The 19,669-nt window shown below is 53.8% G+C and overlaps 1 long non-coding RNA gene across 1 annotated transcript; it reads left to right on the top strand.

The window, feature by feature from the left end:
* The first annotated feature begins 3,109 nt into the window (after nucleotides 1–3,109).
* LOC307049117 lies at nucleotides 3,110–19,440 on the top strand. The gene is made up of 4 exons (XR_013810731.1): nucleotides 3,110–3,228; nucleotides 18,615–18,649; nucleotides 19,047–19,149; nucleotides 19,302–19,440. It is a non-coding gene; the product is annotated as an uncharacterized lncRNA (long non-coding RNA).
* The last annotated feature ends 229 nt before the right edge of the window (nucleotides 19,441–19,669 follow it).

Raw genomic sequence — 19,669 nt, 5'->3', positions numbered from 1 at the left:
TTCGTTTCTTTTTATGGCTGAGTAATATTCCATTGTATATATGTGCCACATCTTCTTTATCCATTTTGGTCGTGCCATGCGGTATGTGGGATTTTATTTCCCTGACCAGGGATCAAACCCACGACCCCTGCAGTGGAAGCTTGGAGTCTTAATCGCTGGACCTCCAGGGAATTCACCAGGGCTTGCTTTGACATCCATCGAATGGTGGTGGGTGGACATGGGGAGCAGCTGTCTGTGAGCCATCCTGTGTAGAAATGCAGGGTGGAGGGCAGGACAGCTGGAGCAGGAGGGGAAGAGGCGGAGGAGGGAGGGAGGGAGGGCGGGTGAGAGACAGACAGAGAGTTTCCGGAGACAATAGCTCTGGCCGTGTCCTAGGGCATGAAAGCTGAAAATAGCTCCTAGTGCCCGGAGCCTTGGAGCCGCAGCCTGTGAGCCAGGGTGACTGGCTCTCCTCCCTGGTGTGTGTGTGTGTGTGGGTGGCTTTGGGCTTCTCAGGCTGGGAATGGGGTGCACGGAGCAGGGACGGAGTAGGGACCCTTCTCTCTGGGACCTCGTGGGCCATCCTTAGCTCACAAAGCTGAGCCACTCCTGGCCCTACGAGTGGGGGGCTTATCCTCCCTGTCCCTTGGATCACCCCCCCACACACAACTTCCCCGTGTGTGCTCCCAGCAGCCAAGAGAATCTGTTTTTAAAAGATTTGGGGGAGGGGTTAAACATACAAACAAGAGCAGAATGGATACTTTTTCAGAATGGGAATGGCTCTGTGTAACCCTACCCCCAGGGTAACCACAGTCCTGACCTCTAACACCCTTGACGAGTCAGCCTTGGTCTGGGCTTGTGGACCCATGGAAGCTTCCTCATCCCCTCCTTCAGACCCAGTCTCTCCCTCGGCGTCTTTGTGAGAATCACCCGGGGAAGTGGGGCTGCTAGGCTGTACTGCTGCTAGAACTCCACCTGGGCTCCACCAGGCTCCAGCCCCCCGCCCTGTGCACCTCTCTCACCCTGAGGCAACTCAACTGGTAGGAGTGGCATCACCTTCCCTCCTGGGACTTGTGACACTTAAGGGAGACACCAAAAAGACAAGTGTTTGGCTCCCTGGCTGGCAAAGGGCAGGTGCTCAATTGTCATAAGTGTCCATATCAGTGAGGGTTCTCCAGACAAACAGAATCCACAGGGTGTTTGTGTGTGCATACACACAACACGTACATATGTACACGCATACAATAATATACAGCTGTGTACATATGCAGTATGCATACAGACATATACACATATAATATATACAATACACACATACATATGTACACATATATATAAAATGCATCGTTTGTATACAGTATGTACACACACATATACACACATACAATACACATATACATATACGCTATACATACACACATATAAAATGCATAGTTTGTATATATACAGTATGTACACATACGTATAACATATGCAATAGACACACCTAGGTACATATATATCATACATATATACACACATACAAAGATATTTAGGTGTGTATATATACAGTATACATACATATATAATATATGCAATACATACACGTACATACATATAGACACACATATACACCTACATATAAAAGCATGAAGCATAAAAATATATATGTACTGTATATATAAATTCATCGTATATATACATACATATATCATATATATAAGATATATACACATACATATACACAATGTATACACACACACACACCTATATGTAAATATGCTCATGTACATACACATATAAATACATACGCAAGTGTGTCTATATATAGTATATACATATATACATATAATACCTATACAACATATACACATACAGGTATACAACATATATACACACCTATATATAAATATACACTGTATACATACATATGTACAGTGTACATATACTGTATATGTACACACACTCATATATCAATATATGGGTGTGTGTATATATACAGCATGTTCACATTTATAATATGTATACTCTATATATACACCTACATGTATACAATATATACACACACATATATAGGCTTGTATGTATACTGTATATAGTACTTACAGATATACTACAAATGCACGCACATATAAACATATGTATAGACATATATATAATATGTATACACACATACAAATTAAAAGGCTTGTATATATTCAGTATTTTTACATATATAGTTTTGTTTTAAGGAGTTGACTCGTGACCGTGAGGCAGGCAAGTCAGGGCAGGACTCTGGGCTGGAGACACAGGGAAGAGCTGATGTCCCAAGGCCATTGGAGGAACAGTTCCCTCTTTCTAGGGAACCTCATTTTTCTCTCCAGTCCTTCAACTGATGGACGAGGCCCACCCACGCCGCGGCATTGACAATCTCCTTTACGCAAAATGGACCAATTTCAGTGTTAATCTCTTCCAAAAAATACCTTCCTGGCCACATCTGGAATAATGTTTGTGGTTGCCGGGGCCCCACACAGTGCACACATGAGATTAACCATCCCCATGGTGATGATGACACTTTATTTTCTCCCTTGACCATTGTCACTACTATTCCAATTAAAATGGCAGTGCCATGAGGGCAGGGCATTTCCTTTTTTGCCAGTACTGAGCGTCCGCGGTCTAGTGCCTAGCATAGGCTAAATACACGGCATTTTTGTGAACAGAAGCCGGGATTCCGGCTGTCATATTTAATGAGGAATTACCGTCTTACTTTTGGGGGGGAGAGGGTGTGTCACGGTACGTCAAGGACGGGAGTCGAACCTGCCACCCCAGGCACCGAGGGCTCTCCTCGGGTCCCCACTTCGGGCCGGTGGGGGTGGACGGGGGCAGCCGAGGGCAGCTGAAGACATGCGTGCGTGAGAGCGGGCGAGTCCACGGGGTGGGCCGCGCGCGCCGCGAGTGGTTCGGCCCGGCCCGCGGCTCATTGTGCTCGCCTCACGCCGGCCCGAGTTCGCAGCAGCGCTGGAGGCCCCGAGCCTGTGACCACAAAGAGGGAGCCGAGGGCCGGATGGGAGCACGGCGGCGGCGGCTGAGGCCCAGGCCAGGCCCCCTCCCCTCAGCCGCCCGCCTGCCCGTCTGCCCCGCCCCGCTGGCGGCGCTGCGCCCCTCCCCCAACCGCCAGACTAGCACGGTGCGGGGGCGGCGCGCGAAGACATGGGGGAGAAGCTGGAGCTGAGGCTAGAGTCGCTCGTGGGGGCCGAGCCCGCCGTCTGCCCGTGGCCGCTGCCGGCCTACGTAAGTGCCACCCGTCCCCTCCTCCCGGACCCCCGCCCCTCTTCCCCCACGGCGCGCGCTGAGCCCACCGAGAAACGGAGCGACTCGAGTCGCCAGACCTTCTTTGGAGCCCCCCTTCCCGCCCCGCCGTGGTTCTCCGCGGCCGTTTCCAGCCCCCGCGCGCAGGGTGGGCAGAGGGGAGCCGGCGCCAGCCGGGGCCTCAGACTCGGCCGCGAGGACCCCGCGCTTCCTAGGGACGCCCGAGCTGGTCTGCTGTTGGCTCTGCAGGGCTGGGGAACCCGGTCCCCCCGGGCCTGGACTGCCGGCGGGCTTGCCCTTCTGTACTTTAGGATCTGACATGTAGGGATTCTTTTTCCTGGTAGTTTATTCTTTTTTTTTTTTTTTTTTTTTTTTTTTTTTGCGGTACGCGGGCCTCTCACTGTTGTGGTCTCTCCCGTTGCGGAGCACAGGCTCCGGATGCGCAGGCTCAGCGGCCATGGCTCACGGGCCCAGCCGCTCCCTGGCATATGGGATCCTCCCAGACCGGGGCACGAACCCGTATCCCCTGCATCGGCAGGCGGACTCTCAACCACTGCGCCACCAGGGAGGCCCTGGTAGTTTATTCTTAGCGCTGCCAACGTGCTTAGGTTTTTTTTATTTTTGAGGGCACCCTTTCCTCCCTCTCTCCAGTTTTTTGTGTTTCTCTTTTGTTTTGTTTTTGTTAGGCATTTGTCCCTCTGATCTTGAGTGGGTGGGCTGGCAGGACACTTGGAGAGGAGGCGTTCCGTCCCCTGATCTTGAGTGGCCTTTGGAAAATGACACGCCAAAGGGAAATTTACACAGAAGTTCGGTGATTCCAGAAATGCAGGGTGTCCGGCCAGGTGCGTGCCCGGCCTCTCGTCCCCTGTGGCGGCGTGGTGCGCGTGTACCTTGTCTCAGGGTTTACGCTTGGGCCCCGCAGCCCACCTTCCAGAGGGAAAGCGCAGCGGGCGCCTTGGGCCGGCGCCTTTGGGGCGCCCTTTCGTGCGCTCGGCTTGCGGGGGACCGGCCTCCAGGCGACCCGGCAGGGAAGCCCGCGCGACCCGCCCCTCGCGCGGGCTCCGTGTGTGTCAGTTTTGTGGAAACTGTGTCACGGCTGGGGTCAGGGTCGGGACGCTGGGACCGCCTGGGAGCCGATGTTGACGCCGAGGCCTGGTTCTCCACAGTTATCTGAGGTCCGAGGGTTTCCAGCCCTCCACTGCGCACTGGCGCTTTCTGTTTTTGCCCTTCCTGTGCCTGGAGGCGTGGCTGAGCCTGGGCTCTGGCTTTTCCGGTTGGGTAACTCCAGGTGGCCCGGGTGGGCGGCCTGAGCAGCAGTGGACAGGGCAGGGAGACATGCCAGGGGAGGGAAACTTAAAGTGGGGAGAACGTTCAGAACTCCAGCTGATCCACTTGACCCGCCTCCCCGCCCCTCTTACTGCACTTGTCATGCATAGAATGGCTGGCCGGCGCATTTTTCAAAATGTAATAATTTGTGTATCCTTAGTAGCCGGGAAGCATAGTTCACTTGTAGTGCACAGTTGTAGGAGTTTTGATCGCCATCAGACGGCAGAGCAATCCTGTCATCCCATTTGCTGCCCTTTGGCGCCAGGGTGCCTCTAGCCTCTTGGCCACTAATCTCCTCTCTGTCCCTAAGGTTTTGGCTTTTCCAGAAAGTCAGATAAACGGAACAACAGCATGTGGCTTTTTGATTCTGGCTGCTTTGGCTCAGCAAAACCTATGCGAGATTCCTCCCAGGTTTGTTTTGTTGTTGTTGTTGTTTTAAATATTTATTTAGTTAGTTATTTACTTGGCTGTGTTGGGTCTTAGTTGCGGCACATGGGATCTTCATTGCCGCGTGCAGTATGTTTTAGTTGCGGCGTGGGGGATCTACTTCCCTGAGCAGGGATGGACCCTGGGCCCCCTGCATTGGGAGCACGGAGTCTTAGCCACTGGACCACCAGGAAAGTCCGTCATCCCTGTTGTTGTGGGTATGAGAAGCCACTCCTTTTTCTGGCTGTGTTGTATTCCATTTTCCGTTTGTCCATTCGCCTGCGGGTGGCAGGACTTGTGGGATGTTTCCACTTTTGAGGGGATCAGGAATAAAGCTGCTGTAAACATCCCAGGGCAGGTTTCCATGTGAACTTGGGTTTTTACCTCACTTGAGAAAATACTCAGGAGTGGGACTGGGGTCTGCGCTAAGTGTATATTTAACAACCCTCCTGCATCTTAGAAATTGGTATTTTTGAATATTGGAAGAGTTTAGAAATCCACTGTGACCCAGCACTCAGGCACTTGAAACGAAGTTGGAAGTTCATCTGGAGATGGTCACGTTGTCCCCGTCACTGTCTTTTATTCGAGACAGAGCAAGGCCACAGATTTGTAACCCTTGTAAGGAAGGCCTCGTGTGTCCAGGCCCTGGCAGGACCTGGCTTTCTAGTGGTGGGCGGTTCTGAAGTGGAGAGCGTCTTTCCCTTGCTGGCCGGACCTCACTTGGCAGGGTGCGGGGTGTACTGCCAGCCTGGCCGGGCGCTCTTTGTGCCGGTCAGCAGCCTTTCCTGGTGTGTCTGTCCTACTACCAGGCAGGCGGTCAGGGGCCCTAGTGAAGTGCTCAGCGAGCCGCAGCCTTCCTAAAGTTTGCGGGTAATGTCTGCTACCCTCCCATTTCCCTGCTGAGGAATTTTGCTTTCTCATGGGAAGTGAGGGGGCAGTACTTTATAAGAGTTCATGTTTTGTGATGACTCGATGCTGAATACATTAAGAAAATGGGCTCCTTCCAGAAGCTTAACTTCTTAGAAGGTCAGATTACGCATGTGACCGGACGTTTGAAATGAGTGAGCTTGTTTGTTCATTGATTCATTCGTTCTGCAAGCACCTCCTGGATATTTACAGTGAGTGTTCCAGGGGGCGCGGAGGACAGTAAACAGTATTTTTTTTTATTTTTGAATTTTATTTTATTTATTTTTTTATACAGCACGTTCTTATTAGTCATCAAGTTTATACACATCAGTGTATACATGTCAATTTGACTCGCCCAGTTCAGCACACCACCATCCCAACCCCCCTGCGGCTTTCTTCCCTTGGTGTCCATACGTTTGTTCTCTACATCCGTGTCTCAACTTCTGCCCTGCAAACCAGTTCATCTGTACCATTTTTCTAAGTTCCACATACATGCGTTAATATACGATATTTGTTTTTCTCTTTCCGACTTACTTCACTCTGTATGACAGTCTCTAGATCCATCCACGTCTCAACAAATGACTCAGTTTCGTTCCTTTTTATGGCTGAGTAATATTACATTGTATATATATACCACAACTTCTTTATCTGTTCGTCTGTCACTGGGCATTTAGGTTGCTTCCATGACCTGGCTATTGTAAATAATGCCGCAGTGAACATTGGGGTGCATGTGTCTTTTTGAATTATGGTTTTCTCTGGGTAGTGGGATTGCTGGATCATATGGTAATTCTATTTTTAGTGTTCTTTTTTTTTTTTTTTTTTTTGCGGTATGTGGGCCTCTCACTGTTGTGGCCTCTCCCGTTGCGGAGCACAGGCTCCGGATGCGCAGGCTCAGCGGCCATGGCTCACAGGGCGAGCCGCTCCGCGGCATGTGGGATCCTCCCAGACCGGGGCACGAACCCGTGTCCCCTGCATCGGCAGGCGGACTCTCAACCACTGCACCACCAGGGAAGCCCCTATTTTTAGTTTTTTAAAGAACCTCCATACTGTTCTCCATAGTGGCTGTATCAATTTACATTCCCACCAACAGTGCAAGAGGGTTCCCTTTTCTCCACACCCTCTCCAACATTTGTTGTCTGTAGATTTTCTGATGATGCCCATTCTAACTGGTGTGAGGTGATACCTCATTGTAGTTTTGATTTGCATTTCTCTAATAATTAGTGATGTTGAGCAGTTTTTCACATGCTTCTTGGCCATCTGTATGTCTTCTTTGGAGAAATGTGTATTTGGTCTTCTGTCCATTTTTGGATTGGGTTGTTTGTTTCTTTAATATTGAGCTGCATGCGCTGTTTATATATTTTGGAGATTAATCCTTTGTCCGTTGATTCATTTGCAAGTGTTTTCTCCCATTCTGAGGGTGACAGTGTTCTTATTCTCAAAACTTATGAACTAAGGACGGTAGGTGATCTGTAAACACAGAAGTTCAGCTGAGGTGTGATGCCCCGTATATGGGATCAGCTGAGGTCCCAGAGGGTAGGGCTGCCAGATTTCCCCTGGGGGAGGTGTGGGTGGCTTCTCTGAGGAGGGGGCACCCGCAGGAGGAAGTGCAAACAGCCACAACTGCCTGTACGCGGAAATGTCCAGCCTCCAAGATGGGCTTCTGCACAATTGACAAATAGGAGGGCGGGGTGCAGGGCGAGTTTTGTTCCTTCTGTGACTGAGAGTTCCCAGATATCCACTTATAGCTCACGGTAGCATTTCTAAAGCAGGATGTCCCTTCTTTTGGTGGGAAAACCAGGTCTCAGCTCAGGAGGAAGCAGGTGGTATCTTCGGCTGCCTGATGGCAGGGCAGGAGCCAGCGAGGGCGTGCAGTGGTCCTTCCCCTCCATGACTGACTGAGGCTGTGGGTGTGGAGTGGCCCCAGCGTGACTGTCCCCGCCTGCTTCTGGCTTCCTCCTGAGAGCCCACGAGGCTCTGATGAATGCCCGCTGAGCAGTCACGCCCTTCACTCCACAGTGAGTAGTAGCTGAATTGGGCTGCCGAGTGAGCCGTCCCTCCCCGTGACTCAGAGAATATTTTCTGATCTGACCTCTGCTGGTGTGAGTCCTGCCTAATCTGAACTCAGGTGGAAGGCAGGTTAACCCTTTGACGACTTTCCGTGTGTGAAGTAGCCTCTCTAGAGAGGAAGGGATCACCAGAAGAAGCCTTGTATTCCGTAGTACGTGGCTGTTAGCTTTCATACTTCGGTCCCTAACATCCACATGCAGCCTGTATACTCTGTTCCTGGTGGGAGGAACCAGAGGCAGCCAGCCCTTTGGATCCTCACTAGGCAGGAGGCGGCCGGGAGCTGCAGGGGGACCTTCCCCCAGTGTACCTCTAGGAGCTGTGTTCTTTTTTCCTTAATTAAATTAAACTTTTTATTTTGAGATTATTGTAGATTCTTGCACAGCCGCCAGAAATAAGTCGGACACGTCCCATGTTCTCTTTACTCACTTTCTCCCAATGGTGGCATCTTACAAAGCTACGCACCGATGTACTGATTTCATTGGCATCGGTACAATCAAGATACAGAGTGTTTGGTGTCCCTTTTGGATTCGGGGACCTGTAGGGTGCGACTGGCTGTGTCTGCGCATCCCTGGGTCCCGGGCCCGGCGCACGTCTCCCAGGAAACCCCTCTCCTCCCTCTTTCTTTCTGCCGTGTCCTCCTCTCGTGGTCCTGGTGCTCTTCCCCAGTGCGTGCGTCTTCTCTCCCTGGCTGTGGGATGACAGTCCTGTTTCCTTCCTCCCACTCAGGGTGCTGCCTGGAGGCCTCTTTGGCATCTTCTCTGTCCCTTCAAGCTGTCCCTGCCGTTCCCACCAGCCGGGTCTCCTGCCGTGCCCGTGGCGTCGAGCGGTCCCAAGGGTGCTCACAGAGGCCATGCCGGGTGTCTGTCCACCATCCTCTGCAGCTCACGTGTGGCTCTGCAGTGCCTCCCTCACTGCCCGCCTTTCTCGTTCCTTCCCAGACTCTCTCTCCCCACCCACGGCCGCTGTCATGGTGCCTAGCCCGGGGCTCTGTTCCTCGACACCCCTCTGTTGGACCAGGCCCTCTTCCTGTCCAGGGCGCCTGGCAGGGCTGCCGAGTCACAGGTTTCCGTGAGCTGCAGTTGGGAGGTTGGAGGCTGTGTGCTTCACTGAGTATTGACCTTGGATGAGAATGCCTCCTCATCTCTGAGGGGCTTCCATTTGAATCCCCTCAGTTAGGCATGGGGTGCGTGGCCGATGTCCAGAAAGCATGTCAGACTCACACCAGGTGCACGGGCATCCGGTGTGTGAGAGAGGTTACCTCTGAGAACGCTGGTCCTTTAAAAACCTGATGCGGCTTTTCCCGGGTGGGGAAGGGGTTTTTGCAGGCTGTGTGCTGGGGCGTGGGGGACCGCCACGGGGTGGTGCCCACGGGGACAGCGGGAGTCGTGGGGCTCGGGGCGGGGAGCTCTCGGGAGTGATTTGCACATCACGTGGTTGTGGTGGCTCACATTTCCCCTGTTGTGCCGGTGGCTCCCTGTCATCTGCTCTGTGCTCACCCTGAAGGCTGAGTGAGGCTCCTACTGGGGAGCAGGTTCTGGGGCCGCAGGACACGCTGGGCCCACACCTGATCTGGGACAGACACTAGGTGAAGGGACGGGAAAAGGGGAGGAGGAGCCGCGCCGGGTCTCATGGGTTTTGTGTCTTTTTAAATAACAGCTTTGTTGAGATCGCATTCACACACCACAGAACTCACTCATATGATGTGTACAATTGAATGGCTTTTACTATATTCACAGAGCTGTGCAGCCATCACCGCTGTCTAATTCGAGAACATTCCATCAGCGCAAAGGGCCCACAGTCCCCTGCCCCATCCCCTGACACTAGGAACCCACTCTCTGTGTCTGTGGATCTGCCTGTTCTGGACGTTTCCCATCAATGGAATCACATGCTGTGTGTCCTTCTGTGTCTGGCTTCTCTCACTGAGCATCGTGCTCTCAGGGTCTGTCCACGTTGTTGTGAGTGTCAGGACTTCACCCCTTTGCGTGGCTGAGTGATGCTCCCATGTGTGTGTCCCAGGTCATGGGGTCTCGAGGCCCCTGGAGAGGCGTTCGTTTGGCTTGGTCCTGGGGTGGGGTGATGCGACGCAGGTTGCACTGATACGGTGCTAATAGGACCCCTTGCTGGAGTGGGAGATAGCTGGAAGGCTGGGGGCGTGGCTCGACTTGGCCTTTGAGACCGCGGGGTGGAGGCTGTGCTGCCGCTTGTCGCTCGGGGAGCGCGGGCGTGTCCTTCTCCAGCTGTGCCTCCTCGGAAGGACCTCCTCCATCACTGGGCTTTCCCTCCCTTCCCGTCATGGCCTCCGCCTCAGGCTGCACTGCTCCTGTGGCAGTAAAGCATTTTCTTTGGTGAGGGCGAGAAGAGTTCTGGTGGTGAACTTTTGGTCGTTGCATTCCCCTGTCCCACCGGGGTCACTCCACGACGGCCCCTCCACGCACACCCCCAGCGTCAGGCACTCAGCACTTGCAGCAGCTCCTTGGGTGGCTGGGCGGCCTGGGCTCTTACAGGTGGGCTAGTTTGGATTGAAGCAACTGAAATGGTCTTGTCGTCCCTGGAGCCTCTGTGGCGCCCTGTCCTCCTGTGGACTCACCCATGCCCGTCCTGCAGAAGGACGGCTGCCCGGACAGCAGGACGTCGCGGCCGGTCCTGGCTCTGTGCAGACTGGCTTCCATGAGCTGCGGACCCAGGCGTGGAGCTCAGGCTCAGGGTCAGGTCTGGAAACGCTCCCGCTGGTGCGGCGGTAGGTGAGGGGGCACACGAGCCACGCGCGTGCCCTCCTGGGAGCCACGTGACGAGTCAGAAGGAGGAGGCAAGATATGTTTTCATAGCATCGTATGTAACCGAGTATAGCCCAGACACGACGTTTTCAACGTGCCATTTAAATAATTACTGAAGGGCAGTTTTACTTTGTGTGTGCGCACGCGCTCTGTCTTAGAAATCACGTGCACCTTGTGCTCACAGCACACGCCAGTGGAGTGGGCCAGCATGCACCACTGCCCCTCATCCAGGTGGCCAGGGGCCACTGTGGGCACAATGAGGCTCTAGACCCCTCTCCCTCGTGGTGGCTCCTTCCTTGGACCCTGGTCTTCGGGGCCCCTGTGTACACAGCGGGTCCCACCCCCCCAAGTCAGGGCCACGGGCCCACTGTGTCCTGCACCGTGTCCGTGGCCTGGGAGCCACGGGCCCACTCCCTCTTCTCTCTTCCTCCTCCAGCTGGACTTTGACCTCATGGGGTCCCGGCAGCCCCTTCCTGTTTTCCCATGTTGACTCTTCTTGCAGTGCTGGTCTTGCGGGCAGGGATTTGCAACGTGGCTCAGTCCCGAGACCAGCCTGGCCCTGTGGGGAGAGGGCCGGGTTGGCGGTGGGAGGAGAGCCTCCTTCCTGACTCTCTCCTTTGCATCGCTTTACCAGGCGGTTCCCATCCTTGGCCTGGTTCGTCCTCAGGTACGGTCCTGGGGCCAGGCAGCACCCCCTTGCTGGGGGCCTGCAGACGTCCGGGGCTGACTGTGGATGAGACCCGTGTGTGATGCTCCACAGCCAGTCTATCTGCCACCCCCGCCCCTGTGTGAAATGCACTCATTTTCAAGTGAAGACCTGTTCGCTTCTTGAATACTCAGGACCACCGCAGGCGCTGGCCCTTCCCCTCCCCCTTCACCCCTGCTCCCTCTCCCTGGAGAGTGGGTGCTCCCCAGCAGGGCCGCAGGCTGAGAGGTGAGGCTGAGTGCCTTCGCTGGGCCTCGGGGCCCTCTGCTCACCTGCCTGGCTTTCCTCCCAGACGGAGAGCCTTCTGTGGATTTTCCATTCCTCCAGCCAGATCTCTGATCTCAAAGCCCTGCCACTGGGAGAGGCAGAGAGACAGCCGGCAGAGCTCCCACCGTGTTCCATCTCCCCTGCCTTTGACTCTTCCCGCTGTGCTTCTCCACTTTGGGAAGCAGTGCGTGCATCCCACCCTGGCCGCTCTGTCCCACTTGCCTTGGCCCCCACCCCAGGGCTCCGGAGGTGTGAAGAGCCTCGGGGAAGAAGGCAGCAACCCCCAGCCCGCAGGCAGTGCCCCCTGCAGCCTGCTGGGGAGTGGGGACCGTGGGCAGATTCCCAGAGTACTCCCCCTCGTCACCTCCTGGGCACTCGTGCCCTCAGCAGACGGTGATAGAGCAAGAGTCCCTGCTTGCTTCAAGCTGGTGGTTCTCTGAGCGGGGCCCCTGGGCCAGCAGCTTCCCCACCAGCTGGAACTGGTTAGGAATGCAGGTTCCTGGGGTCCAGACCTGCTGACTCTGAAACTTTGCGGGTGGGCCCCAGAACTCCACTCTGACCAGGGATTCTGCTGCTCATCCCGGTGTGATGCCCCTGCCTCGGAGGCCCCCTGGGTCCTGGCATCTTCCTGCTGCAAGTGGGAGGAGGAGGATGGAGTTCACGTCTTGTCTCCTCCCTAGTCTTTGCCCCCTGCCTCTCGCCGGGTCCTCCAGGGATGATGTCTCCAGATGTCGTGCCCCTGTCACCGTGAACCAGCCTGCGTGCTCAGGGGTGGGCCGTGTGCCCTGGCATTGAGCACCCAGGAGGCCTCCTGTCCAGGCTCTTCACGCCGGGTGCAGGGCCTGCGGGGACGAGCAGGGGCAGAGCCATACCTGCGGGCGTCCGGGTGGAGTTCCTGTTCCCACACCTGTCTTCACGGTCAAGGAGGAGGCAGGGGCCTGCTGAGTGGGACAGCCAGACTCCCCAGCCCTGTGGGCAGCCCCCGCCCTCACCTGAGCTGGGCAGTGGAGGGGAGTGGACGGGATGAGCTTGGTGGCAGCTCAGGCCTGATGACAGCCTCCGGCTTCCACACAGGGTGATTTTTCAGGTGGGAATGGTTGTGCTTATTGCGGCTGTTTTCCCAGGACCCTGGAATGAGGCCGCCGGCTCTGCGGTGAGCAGCATTCTGCTAAGCCTCTGCACGGCTTCCTGCAGAGGCTCTGACGCCGTCAGTGAGAAGAGCCTCGGTTAGTCACTGACTCAGCAAGCAGCCAGCAGCGGGCCGGGGCTGTAGCTGGGACAGGGAGGCCGGGCATCCCATGCAGCGAGACCAGGGCTGGCCTCAAACCCCGGAGTTCCAGGGTTACCCCAGGGGAGGAGGTGTGGGTGCTCCTAAGCGTGGGCTTCCTCAGGGCTGTTCTCAGTCGGACCTTTCTGGGTTGGCTTCTGGCATCGCTCTGTTCTGAAGGCCTGTGAAGCAGAAGAAGAGGCCACAGCCAAGAAGCTGTGAGAGCTTCTGAATCATCGATGGTGATCAGGGCATCTTAAATCATATGACTCAGGACGGTCGCTGGAAGCTGGCCAGTCCCTAAAGCAGCATCCTGAGATTATAGGAGGCATGTAGTAAACTGTTTCCTTCCTTTCATTCTGGTTTTAAAGCTTGGGAAAGCTTGAGTTCATCTCATCACAGATGAGACCACATTCCAGGCCCCTGGCTTCCCAGGTCTGTGTGATTCGGCCTGAGTCACAGTGGTTCAGCCAGGGCTGCGGCCCACGTGCCGTGAGGGCCCCTACTGCCCCTGCAGGGAGGAGCATCTCTGGGGCGCGTCCAGCCTCCTGGGGGGGCCGAGGGAGGGAGCGCAGTCCGAGCTGGCACAGGGCTGCCACGTGGCACACGCTCAGGCACACGCGCGTGCTCACGGGGTCCTTTCAGAGCACGCACGCTGTTTTGTAACTCCACAGTGGTGACCGGAATGAGACTCTCCTGGGTACTGTCACGTCCTCCCGTGGCTCTAAGACTTGTTCTTACGGGCCGGGCTTGCAGGGTAGTGTATCGGCTTAAACGCAGACATGAATTTAGCAGCTTGAGAAGACGCACACTGATGACCTCCCATGGTTTCTGAGGGCAGGGATTTAGAGCAGGCGGGCCAGGTGATTCCAGCCGAGGGTCCCTCAGGAGGCTTCAGTAGGGCCTTCAGCCAGGGCTGCCCAATCCGAAGGCTGGACTGGGCGGGTTGCCTGGCTTCCAGGAGGCCCCTCCTGTGGCTCCCCTGCACGTGGGCCCCGCAGGGCTGCTGAGGCTCCTCAGTGCACGGGGGCCAGCTCCCCTCAGGAGGAGTGTGATGTGGGAGAGCGTTGGTGGAAAGTTCTAGACCCTCCTCCTCATCCTGTGACTACCTCAGCACCTTGTACACTGTGCTGTGTGCGTTTTTCTCTGAGCAAACCCTGTGTGACAGCGTGGCGTCTTCTCTGCTTTCAGTGGGTACAGGAGCCCAGGGAATTCAGGGCTGCCAGGACTGTCTGTCTGAACTCACTGAATGTTGTGGACCAGCAACAGAGTCCATTGGCCACGTGAGTGTCTTAGTTGCTCAGTATTTTCCTAATGAGGTGGAGGTGCTTTTAACAATACCTCGCATTTCCTCCTATAGATTTTGTTGTGGTTTTTTGTTTGTTTTCGCCACACCGTGCGGCTCGTGGGATCTTAGTTCCCCAACCAGGGATTGAACCTGGGCCTTCGGCAGTGAAAGCGCAGAGTCCTGACCACTGGGCTGCCAGGGAGGCCCCTCTTGGTCTTGTTGTTGTTGTTGTTGATAGCTGTTTTGAGGTGTAATTCCCACACTCTTCACCTCATCCACCTAAAGCGTGCCATTACCTGCTTTGTATTCATTGAGTGCAGTCATCACTACTACCAATTTTACAACATTCCATCATCCCGAAAGGAAACCCCACCCCATTAGCATCCCTCCCATCCCCCTCCACAGCCCCTGACAACCAGGAACCCACTCTCTGTCTCTGTGCACTTGCCTGTTCTGGACGTTTCCCATCAATGGAATCACACCCTGTGTGTCCTTCTCCATCTGGCTTCTCTCACTGAGCATCGTGATCTCAGGGTCTGTCCACGTTGTAGCGAGTGTCAGTGCTTCACTCTTTTTCATGGATGGATAATATTTCAGTGTGTGGAGGGACACATTTGCTCATTCGGTCATCTGTTGATGGACATTTGGGTCGTTTCCACCTTTTGGCAGTTGTGAATCACGCCTCTGTGAACATTAACGTTTGGGTCTTTGGTGTGGTTTTTTTTGGATGTGTAGGCTCTTCATTGCTGTATGTGGGCTTTCTCTAGTTGTGGTTAGTGGGATCTAGTCTTTGTTGCAGTTCATGGGCTTCTCATTGCGGTGGCTTATCTTGTTGTGGAGCACAGGCTCTAGGCACGCGGGCTTCAGTAGTTGCAGCACGTGGGCTCTGTAGTTGTGGTGCACGGGCTTCCTTGCTCCACAGCATGAGGGATCTTCCCGGACCAGGGCTCAAACCCTGCATTGTCAGGCGGATCCTTAAACACTGCGCCACCAGGGAAGCCCAATGTTCAGGGTTTTGTGTGGACGAATATTCTCCTTTCCCTTGGGCAGACACCCAGGAGAGGAATTGCTGGGCCATTTGCTAACTGTTTAACCTTTGAGGAGCTGCCAGACTGTTTTCCAAACCCAGGTGTCCTCACTGTTTTCTGCTGTTTGCCAGAAGGCCTTGGGGTCGATTGTTCCCATCAATGGTTCTTCCCCAGGGTTTCTGGGTCAGCAGTGGCACTGATGCTGCGGGTCGGTTCCCCCGTGTTGGGAACCACTGATCTGCAGGGCTGTCCTGTGCTGGACCGCACGTGTTCCATCTCCCGCCCCCGGCCTTGTCTAAGTAATATGAGTTCAATGGATATTTATTGTGCCGTCCTTGGTAAGTTGGAGGATATTATTAAGAACGATAGAAGATTGTTTTTTTCCTTTGCCTTAAAAAATAAGATTCTGGGCAAAAGGTCACATATCGTAATTCTATTTACAAACGTCCAGAATGGGCAAATCCATAGAAACAGAGAGTGGATTAGTGTTGTCAGGGGCTGGGGAGGGGATTGGGGTGCATCTGCTAATGGGGTGATGGGATGTTCTGGAACTAGATAGAGGTGATGGTTGCCCAGCTCTGAATGCATTAAAAGCCACTGAACTGTATACTTGAAGCAGGGGCCCATTCTGTGTGAATTATAGCTCAGTAGGGCTGCTGTTGCAAAAATGACGCTTAGGAGCGTCATTTCCTGAGTTGTTTGACCTGTTAGGACCGCTGCGCCATGGGGGGCCCTGTCCTGGGACCTTCCGGGCATAAGTGCCCTGGCCTGTATGGGCTCTGCCTGTGTTGCCGTCCTCCACTGTGAAGCGTGGAAATGGTGGCCTGGGCTGAGAGTGGCAGTCGCTGTCCCGGGGCAGGGCTGGCAGCTCTGGGCCTGACCATCTCACCTCGGGCTTCAGCCCGTGCTCTTCGCGGCTCCTCCTCTCACTGTGCTTCCTCTTCGAGGCCCCTCCTCACCGCCATAGGAACCTTCACCGGTGGGCCGGAGGTGCGGTCTAGAGTTACAGACCGTCCACATGATACCTCGTCCTCACTTGGTTTCTGCGGGGTCTTGGGTTAGCTGGCCACCAAGACCCCAGCGAAAGGCCCGAGCGACTCCTGATGTGCTCCTCAGGGAAAGCGGTGAGGCCAGCCTGCCGGGCGCAGTGAGGCCAGGAGAGCGCTGCTGTGGCCTGGAGGGAGGACCGCTGCTCTCCTGCTCCCGGTTGCATGAGTGGTGTTTCCCCATTTTACAGATGGGGACCGAGGCCTGCGGCCGTTCAGGGACTCAGAGGCAGGCCTGTGGCTTCCAGGCTGCAGGAGCACCTGGGGGAAGTCCTTGGGAAGGAGGGTTGGGGGCTTCAATTCCATCCCTGTCCCTTCCGGGCAGCCTGCTGGGCGGCAGGGCACTGCAGGAACAGGCGCTCCCGGAGCCAGCATGTCCCACATGGTAGGACATGATCCCAGCGCTGTGGGTGGAGCTCTCTGGTAGGACCCACGGGTGGGGAAATGAGGCGGGGAGTCCCGGGAGCTGCAGCACCTGCCTTCTCTAGTCGCCTGCATCACCGGAGTGGGGAGGGAGGGCTCTGAACCCTGTCCCGTTGTCTTTCAGGACAAACCCCATGATGCTGCTCACGAAATCATCGAGACCATCTGCTGAGTGTGGCGCCTGCTGGGGCGGGGCCTCGGGGTGGGCCAGTCCTGAGTTCCCAGCAGCCCCCCAGCCGTGCGCTCCCCCATTCCTCTGTGCTGATCCTCGTCAGCATCGTCAGCATCCAGGAGGCTTGGGAAGCGGGGCTGTGGGGTCAGGGGGTCAAGTCCTCTGACTGTGGCCCAGGACGGGTCTTGGTGCTTCGTGTGCTGGCTTCCTGTGGAAGAGGCTGGAAATCCCGGGTGACCCCTCCCCTCTCCCCTCATCACCTTGCTTTGATCTTCTCCCGTGGGGTTTGGTGTGACCTTTGGATTTGGGCCCCTGTTCCCTCTGTGAGCCTGCCCTGTGCTGTGCAGATGAGGCCGGGTGCCTGGGAGGCTGACCCGGGTGAGATCTGGGAGGAGGGCCGCCTGCTGTGTTTCTAGTGGGCTGTCTCCTCACGTGGGACCTGAGGGTCTGCGACGGCCTCCACAGTGCCCTTGGGGGCCCATGCGTGGAATCCTGTGACCGCTCTTGGTTTTAGAATGTTGCACGTGTGTGACCGTGGCCCTGGCATCTCGCTGCATTGTGCCTTAAAATCCTTAGCTGTGTAGCCACTGCCTGGGCCACATGCCATTATATCTGCTTGAACCTGGGGCGGCCGGGCTGGCAGCAGCACAAAAGGCTGTTTGGCACATAGGGGTGGTGCTCCCCCCTCTCCGTCCCGTCCTTCCTTCGAGAGGCAAGCATTCATCAGTTTCTTCTGTATTGTTTCAGATTATATGTATGTATACATTACTGTAGTGTATTAGTATAAAATCTATCTTAGGGTTCTCCAGAGAAACAGACCCAGTGATGTCTATGTATATGAGATTAATTTAAGCAACTGAGTCACATGACTTCAGGCTGGTGAGTCTGAAATATGCAGGACAGGCCAAGAGAGACAGACCCAGGGAAGAGTTGATGTTGTAGATCAAGTCTAAAGGCAGTTTGGAGGCAGAATTTTATATATGCACATACAGATTAATTCCGTATAATATAGTACAGAGGGGTTCTGTGTAGTTTACCCAACTTTCTCCAATGGTGACATCTCACATAACTGTAATAGCAAAACCAGAAAATGGACATTGGCATAATCTACAGACTTTATTCACTGTGCATGTCTGGTCACGTTTATGCATGCATGCATTCTTGTACCCTCCACCTCAAACAAGACATAGATTGGTTTCATCACCACAATATTTTTATCCCTCTTAAATACATAAATACAGATATCCTGGAGATGGCAAGTGTTGTGAACTTAGGGAAGTAGTGGACTAAGGTATTCATCAGAGAGGAGCTGGTGTCCAGTTTAGGTTGTCATCATCACTTCCTGATGTGAATCCCAAATTACTCCTTTGGTTTTTTTCTAGTATTAACAAATTCCTGACATGAGGTGGATCTTTGACTTACATAGCATCACTAGATGACCTCTAGTGTGCAGACAGGTGCCAGGCCAGCTCCTGGGCCTGTCTTTGTTTTGAGAGTGGTGGGACATCAACACCAGACTGAAGGTTGCCCAGATCTCCCCCAAACCCAGATTACCCCCCAACCCCTGTTTTTAACCACATCAAATGTATTTATTTAATGCTTTGACTCATGATTTTGGTTTTGATCTTCTTTTGAAAGGTTGTTTTTCTCTTTTTCCCTTCTCTCCACATAGGAGGAAAAGAGATGTAGAGTTACATCCAGAGAACAGTAAGAATAATAAACCTTTTTGTTCTGTGCAATATGTAATCTTGATGACTGAAATTACTTTTCTGAAATCTTTTAAAAAGAAGAACTTTATAGTGAGTTGCCAGAGTGACCATAGATAGCTTAAGGATGCTGGGTTTGCAGTCAGGTTATTAACCTTGTGATTCAGGTAGAATTGTCTTACAAAGAGTGAATTGGGGGCAACTGGCAGTTATCAGAACTAGATCTAAAGGTTGTATTAAATATTAAATGTTGAGGTAATATGTGCCTTTCAGGGCTCCTAAGATGAAGATTGATTTTTTGGGGGGGGGCATGGGTAGGAAGGAAGACCTTTAGAAAACTGCCTCTAGGGGAGGAGTCTGTGAAAGTCATCCTTAGGGTGTGTGATTTTGCTTGACAGAGTTGTTGGACCGCTCCCTGCAGAAGAACCGGGAAGAGTAAGACCAGGAGCACACGTGGAAGAAGAAGAAAGAGATGATAAAGTAAAGCCTGGTCACCTCCAGGTTTGTCACTTCCACCTTAATCTCAGAACCCATTTGGCTTTAGGAAAGGGGGTCAGGGTGTGGGGAGCGTGTAGGAATAGAATGACTTTCACTAATGAGCAAAATGACCTTGGATTTAGCTAAAATGCTCTTCAAACTCATTTTTCTGCTAGTTTTGTATGTGGAAGGTGTGTTACATGGCTCTGGTGATAGCAAATCAGCGGTAGGCCTGGAAGTCAGCTGGACCTCTGCTACTTGATCAGTCAGTCACGGAGTTTCAGTCTGCCCCCTCTCCTGCCTGCGTCTCCTGCCCATGAGGTCTTTGTGCAGGTCTCATTTTCATACTAAAGTGTTCTAGTATTGTCCAGGTGTAAAGTTGCATTCTTAACTGAGATCAGACCAGTTCTTTCTCCAGAACTCCAGCTCCTTTGTAAAATCAAGAGTTTCAGGTTCTATGAAATACAGATGTACCCACTGAACCCCCATGGGAGGGGGTAGGAGTAGGGATTGGGGATCTGATACTGGAAGCTTTACCATTAGA

Source organism: Hyperoodon ampullatus, assembly GCF_949752795.1.
Source record: "Hyperoodon ampullatus genome assembly, chromosome: 2".
Taxonomy (NCBI): domain Eukaryota; kingdom Metazoa; phylum Chordata; class Mammalia; order Artiodactyla; family Ziphiidae; genus Hyperoodon; species Hyperoodon ampullatus.
The sequence above is the reverse complement of the archived record's forward strand: the minus strand, read 5'-3'. Positions and strand labels throughout refer to the sequence as shown.